This window comes from Bison bison, unplaced genomic scaffold, assembly GCF_000754665.1.
Source record: "Bison bison bison isolate TAMUID 2011002044 unplaced genomic scaffold, Bison_UMD1.0 scf7180017864063, whole genome shotgun sequence".
Taxonomy (NCBI): Eukaryota; Metazoa; Chordata; class Mammalia; order Artiodactyla; family Bovidae; genus Bison; species Bison bison.
In genome coordinates, this window is record NW_011494635.1 from 6,115,477 (window position 1) to 6,123,110 (window position 7,634).

The 7,634-nt window shown below is 44.1% G+C and overlaps 1 long non-coding RNA gene across 1 annotated transcript in view; it reads right to left on the minus strand.

The window, feature by feature from the left end:
- The window catches only part of LOC104986006, a 37,971-nt gene that overhangs the window by 26,533 nt on the left and 3,804 nt on the right, over nt 1-7,634 (minus strand). The gene's annotated exons all lie outside the window — the stretch shown is intronic.

The window sequence follows — 7,634 nt, forward strand, 5'->3', positions numbered from 1 at the left end:
GGAGTCTGTGTGTGTGTGTGTGTGTGTGTGTATGTGTGTGCATGCATGTGTGCACATGCACGTGTGCGCAGGCACTGGGGCAGCAAAGGGTGGAATGAGAGGGTGCTCCTCTTGCGGCCATCTCAAGAGAACATTCTGGAAATGCCCCTTTGTCCTCTTCCTCATTATTGTCCTCAAAATCGCAGCCAGTTCCAAACATTCTTTCCCTTATTTTTCAGGATCCTGTTGGGGCAGGACCTGTCCTCGGGGGGCCTATGAAGTTTTTGATTTTCCATAAGATCTGTGATACCAGGGGCGCCAGGGCAGGCTGACCCTTGCTGACAGTTTGGGACCTCAGCACCCTGTGAAAATCTATTGACAAGACCATTTACATAAATCTACATACTTCAGATGTCACTGACTCAGTGTAACTTTCCTATCATTAAATTATTCTGTTCTCAGCTTTTAAGTGTTTTAGGTACCCCCTACCCCCCAACAAGTGTACTCTTCTCTTTGTAAGACCAGGGAGTTGGGACAGTTTCTTCAGCTCCTTCTGGAAGGCTGTTTCAATTTGCAAGTTTTCTCCAATATCCACTTGGTTTTATCCACTTTATTTAAGGTTAAACTGAGCTGTCCTGATGTAGCCTGAAGTTAGAAGTTTGCTGATGTTTCAGCGCTTAGGCTAAATTCCAAGGTTTCTCATCATCTCATACCACACAATCTGCAACCTTATCTCTCCTCCAAGTAACCAGTTTCTTATTTTCAGAGCAGAGTCTTCCCCATTACCTCTGCTGTGCATTCTGCCCCTTGGGCTCTGGACGCACTATTCAAGCCTCTGCTGACCCGTAACTGTTGACCCTAAATACAGGTGTACTCACAGTCAGACTTCCCTCTCCAGTTATTTTTTTAAATGCTTTTTAGCTTTTGCATAGTAAAGGAAACCATAAAACAAGACAAAAAGTCAACCTTCAGAATGGGAAAAAAATATTTGCAAATGAAGCAGCTGACAAGGGATTAATCTCCAAAATATTCAAACAGCTCATGCAGCTCAATAAAAAAAAAAAAAAATGACACAAGTAACCCAATCAAAACCTGGCCAGAAACCTCAATAGGCTTTTCATACAGATGGCCAAGAGGCACACAGAAAGATGCTCAGTATCACTAATTATTAGAGAAATGCAAATCAAAACTACAATGAGATAACACCTCACACCAGTCAGAATGGCCATCATTAAAAAATCTACAAACAATAAATGTTGGAGAGGGCTTGGAGAAAAGGGGACCCTCCTACACTGTTGGTGGAAACGCAAATTGATACAGCCACTATGGAAAACAATATGGAGTTTTCTTTAAAAAATCCAGTGTGTTTTTTTTTAATTACTTGGGGTTCCGATACCAATATGGCAATATTTCCAGCCCAGAAACAACACAGGAAAATGCTTTGTGTCTATATGACTTATAGCAAACCCATATATCTATGTTGCTGGTATATGTCTTTCACTTAATATTTTTTCTGAACTAAACAACAAAAAGTCGAATAAAAATGATCACATTTTTAGCCAAAATCTCTTCTGAGAGATTGTTATCAAGTGAAAATAGACTTGTGGGGAGGTCATGAGAACCACAAAGCAGTATTTCACTCATTCTGAAGACTTCTTCACCTTACCTGAACAGTAAAGTTGTTTTGGTAATGGTGTTCAGAGTTGTTGTAAAATTGATTGAAAAAAACCTAAACATACTAAATGACTACTCTGGATATTGTTCTTATGTAGAATATCTAAGCATCTAAAATTGTGATTTGGATCCCAGGAATACTACAGACTCATAGTCATTGAGATCCACCATGTGAGATAATCATACTAAGCATATATTTCATTTTTTAAGCATGCATTTCAAATGTTTCATTCTTAATATACCAAAGTGAAAAGGAAATTGCCTTTTCTTCTGATACTGCATAGAAACAAGTAGAATATACACTTTAAAAGTATTTGTTCCCTATGCCACTCAGAGAAGAGAGAATTGGCATACTGACTAGCTCTAACCCTCAAATCTGTACTTCACTAGCCAAGTGGCTCCCCAAGGAAGCTATTACATTTCATCAAGTTCTGAGTCTTCTTCTGTTTTATAGAGACACTGATATCTCCACAAAGGCCACAGTGGGCTTGGGAATGTCAGTGAGATAAAGTGCTTGAAAGTACCCTGATCATTGTATTCTAACATTTCACTTTCATTCCCACAAACCTTAATGCCATACCTAGAACAGGGGAATCTATATGGACAAGAACTACAGGCTTTTCCTTTCCTTGCCTAATATAAGTTAGTATCAGTGGAAATCAGATGGGTTACAGACAAAAGGTAATTCTCAGTATCTGTTAAGACTCTCCATTGTCACCTATTTTCTCCTTCAATTCTATGGCAGTATCTTATCCCCAGTCTACGTTGTTTTTCGTCCAGGTTTTCTTTCTCTTTGAAGATCATGGGGCATAGCTTGGCTGGTCTTAGGCACATTTGCCAAGTATCTAATCAGTGTAGCTGATAGCGCTTACTCATCTTGTTGATAAACAGGAGGGAAGAATAGCCGAATTTCCCAGAAACCAAAATGAAAGTGCTCCACTTTCTTCCTCCTTAAACAAAGAAGTGAAGTGAAGTGAAGTCTCTCAGGCGCGTCCGACTCTTTGCAACCCCATGGACTATAGCCTACCACGCTTCTCCATCCATGGGATTTTCCAGGCAAGAGTACTGGAGTGGGGTGCCATTTCCTTCTTAAACAAAAGAGCTAGCCAAAGAAACAGTGTCCTTAGGGAGAGAGGTCACATCATGTCTCATGTGCTTCCTACAACACAACATTATTCTTTTTTTTCTTTAATTTTTACAATATTATGTTGGTTTCTGCCATACAACAATGCAAATCAGTCATTTGTCATTGTTGTTCAGTCTCTCAGTCGTGTCCAAATCTTTGCAACCCCATGCACTGCAGCATGCCAGGCTTCCCTGTCCTTCACCATCTTCCAGAGCTTACTCAAACTCATGTCCATTGAGTTGGTGATGCCATCCAACCATCTCATCCTCTGTCGTCCCCTTCTCCTCCTGCCTTCAATCTTTCCCAGCACCAGGGTCTTTATCAGCCATAAATGATATATGTATGAAAGTGAAAGTGTTAGTCACTCAGTCATGCCCAACTCTTTGCCACCCATGGACTGTAGCCCATCAGGCTCCTCTGTCCATGGGATTCTCCAGACAAGAATACTGGAGAGGGCAGCCATTTCCTTCTCCAAGGGATCTTCCTGATCCAGGGGTTAAACCCAAGTCTCTGGTATTGCAGGTAGATTCTTTACTACCTGAGGAAACCCAATATATGTATGTATAATCAGCCATAATTGTACATATAACCCCTCCCTCTTGAGCCCCTCTCTCTTCCCCAATCCCACCCCTCTAGGTCATCACAGAGTGCTAGACTGGACTTCCTGTGTTACACAGCCACCTCTTAGCAGGCATCCGCTTCACACGTGATTTATACAGAATGAAGTAAGTCCGAAAAAGAAGAACAAATATTGTATATTAACACATATAAATATAATCTAAACAGTTGTTTGATGAATCTATGTGCAGGGAAGGAATGGAGACCTGGGTGTAGAGAATGGGCTTGTGGACACAGTGGGGGAGGGACAGAGTGGGATAAATGGAGAAGGTAGTAGCAATAATGTCATTCCTGACTGAAATGGTATTCTTTTCCATGTTTCAGTCTTAATGATGCCGTGATTAAGGGCCTTGTAGATTTTAATTCACACTGAATACTGTGTTTAACTCACCTAATGTAGATCAGGGAACAGAGTTGCTATTTGAGGGAGAAAATGAAATGAACAAGGAATTCAGTTAACTTCACATGTTTTCCAATAACTTCTGATGATTTCAGAAAAAAAGAATGTATTTTTTTGTTGTTGTAGGGGATGGAAAAGACTCATGTATTTTCATTTAATTTAAACAGCTGACATCTCTACCACCTCTGACTGCACCATCATAGAAAACAGAGAGGCCACCCTCCTAAGCGACATCTGGATGACATACATGTATTCCTTGGAAAAGGTGCCGTCCTTAGATACTTTTAGTAGAATTCTTGAAATAAATGCATTTTTTTCTGTAAAGTCCAATGGATGCTGAAGACACCACAAAATTGCAGAATGCCATCTTTCTAAATAGTCTAAGGTGATATCCTTCTTTAGAATAAAAAGTGCTGCAGTAAATTATCTTCATGTGAGCGTGAAATCATTGGTCCTATGACTAAAGCTCGTCTGTGTGGGTACATCCTGATTCTGTGTTTTCCTTACAAAAGGAAGTTGATTTACAAAAACATCATGTCAGCATTCACATGTTACACTATCTGAACATGTTCTTGGAGAATGTCCAAAGATTAGTCATGGGAAAAACATCTTTATCTTATTTATTGAAAGCTTATTGTAAAATTTTTGTTTACCAAAGTCGCCATTGTGACATTTATATATATATATATGTGTGTGTGTGTGTGTGTGTGTGTGTGTATATATGTATATATAATAACATATATGAGGGCTTCCCTGGTGGCTCAGCTGGTAAAGAATCTGCTTGCAATGAAGGAGACCTGGGTTCGATCCCTGGGCCAGGAAGATCCCCTGGAGAAGGGAATGGCAACCCACTCCAGTGTTCTTGCCTGGAGAATCCCAGGGACGGGGGAGCGTGGTGGGCTGCCATCTATGGGGTTGCACAGAGTCGGACACGACTGAAGTGACTTGGCAGCAGCAGCAGCAGCAATGAGCTGTAGTGTATATTTCCCCCTAAGGATACAAAAGCTTGAAGAGGGACGTTGGACCTACTTGTGAAGAAGTTCATAAGGAAGTACAAAAGACAAGGATGAGAACACACTTCAGCCACACTCCTACGTAGGAGTACAAGCAATGTGGTCACGAGTGTAACTTCCACAAGAAGGCTGGCTATTTCCCCAGCCAACGGAAGTGTCCCTTGAGCCGTATTCTTTCACTGAGCAGTGGAATCTGTTACCTTGCTGTGTGTTTACAGATGGGCCCACTGATTTCAATGGGGAGCAGTCACTCTTTATGTCCTGAACCTTTGAGGTCACAGACAAATGAGGACAGTAAATGGTGAAGTCCCCTGTGTGCAGGTCCAGGTTTCTGTTGGGTTCATTTGGACTCATTCCTGCACTGAAATAGGGAGGAGTCTCCAGGATGGAAAATGATGTCACATGGCCTCAGCCTGCTTGTCTACCTTCCGCTTAGGAAGCTTGGCTTGGGGGTGGGGCCATGCTTAATACAAACACAGATGAACCCTTCTCCTGGGTCAGAAGCCTGCCCCAAATGCATTTTCCCCTGGGCTTACTTTAGCTCTGTTGTTTTTCTCACGAGCTTCCTGGAAAACAAGATTCTCCAGATGCAGCCACAAGCATGCGCTTCTTAGCAAGAAACATCGAGTGAAGCGCTCTGGGCTGGTGGAGTTCAGACACCCAGCTCCTTCCTTCCTTGGTGTTGGAGGAGGACAGAGAGCAGGCGACCAACTGCTTCCTTCCTCAGAACTCAAGACTAGCACTGGACAAATAAGTGAACCTCAGGGCCAGAACAGTCTTAAATGGATGTATCAGAAGACCTGTAGGGCTGGCAGGTCCCACTTCCAAGGTTATATCTCCACAGAAAACGAGGCTAGGGCACCATTAGAACCTTCTACATAGCTAATCTATTTATATATGCAGTCAGAAATAAGCTACACAAAATTTAATTGTGATCAGCAAATACTGACCCCCAGTCTGACATGCTTGTCACGTCAAGATACTGCTGTGTTGCTGTTCTTTGAACACGATGCCCCATGTTGCACTGTGTCATGTCTAAGCAGGCCAGTGAGAGCATGAAGGACCCAGTGTCAACTTGCTCCCAAAAATGCGTGATTGAATTAGGGACGAGCCTAACATAGATGACAAATGGCACCTCATGTTTTCGGTTTTCTCCCTTTGTGGGATGGGGCCTATGTCCCTCCCCGTTGACTCTGGTTGGAGGTGCGTCAGCTTCAACCACAGCTTATGGTGAACGTGAAGCTGCAGTGCTCTTGAAGTGTGGTCTGTGCACCCCGATGTGGTTCTCTCAAGATGCTTGTACATCGAGCTCCACAGAGTCTGGCGTCATGGGCACTCCAGGCGGTACCTCGGCCAAGCTCATAGCCAACAGCACCGAGCCACCCCAACCTCCAGCCCAGGCAGCCTTCGGGGGACAGCAGCTCTGGACAAGGTCCAGCTGCAATGGCATGAGGGGCCCCATGGTCCCAAGTCCTGGCCCGCAAGGTCACCAGGAAAAGTAGCTAAAGGTGGTAGTAACGTGCATACAGCAGCAGAGATGCATATGTACCATCAAATGGATGCACAACCAGGAGCACAGGAAGGGAGCGCCTTGACCCGAGGTGAGTCCAGAGCCCTGGGGAGGCTGCTGGAGCATCCAACTCCTAGATGTCTTTTAAAGGATCCTAGGAATAGGGGATGAGGGGATAAAAGTAAAGGCAGTGGATGAGGTGCTGTTACTAGGAAGTGACAGCCTGACCCAGGTTTAATTCCACAGCCACACATCAGGGTCAGAGTGATTTGTCACATGTGGGGTGGGGAGCTCTCTCTATCCCAAGGGTGACAGTTGGGGAAGCCCACTCCTGAAGGTGTAATAGTAAACTCAGTCACCTCAGTCTTCTGAGATGGCTTGCCTACAGAGGCTCACGACATTCACACAGATGTACCTGTTTCACCATGTGAGCCACACTGCACCCAAGTGAGGAAGCACAGATTAAAAACCAAATTCATCAGTACTGTAAAATAGTCCCCTTTCCCCCGCTCTGTATCTTTGCAGAGCCAGAAGGGGAAACAAAGGAAAGTCTTCTGTTCACTTGTTATATACGAGAAGACTCTCAGGCAGCAGAAGATAAGATGTCACTGTGAAGAAGGTATCAGAGGATCCCCGGGGATGCCTGAAATGTGGACCTAAAGCCATATTCAGAAAGACTGGTGGATTTCACTTCCTCTAGAGTACTGGAGAATGTTCGCGTTCGGAAGCCTGTGATGCTCCTCACGTAGAAAGTGAACTCATGATAGTGTTTTAAGTGCTCCGTGAGTCTAGTTAACGGAACCAAATCAAGTGGGTGGAGTCTGCACAACCATGAAGGGCAGGTGGCCCCCGTCTCCATGCGGGAGCAGCAGGCAGTTCCTGATGTGTCCTGGGGGCAGGAAAATGTCAGGGACGAGACATGACATTAGCCTCCCAGACTGGGAGTCAACTCAACTTAGACCTGAATTCTGGCTTTGAAAGTTACCAGCTATGTGGTTTGGAGATTGACCAAATTTCATTAGTTAAGACCTTGGTTTCCCTCACATACAAAGGAACCACACCAGACAAGGTGAGAATGTCATTTCGTGCCAACAGAGGATGTCTCTACCCAATCCCAGGGAAGCTGTGACTTGATGAACACTGTGGTGTGCACCTTCCAACTGCTTAAAACCTGGAGTGGAGACATAATGATCAGATGGAGGCAGCACAGGCGATGGGTGTGGGAGGACAGACCGGGTGGCCAGCTATGGAAGGAGAAGTCAGGGCCACAGCCAGAAAGGAAAACCTGCCCCCATGCAGCACATGTGGACACAA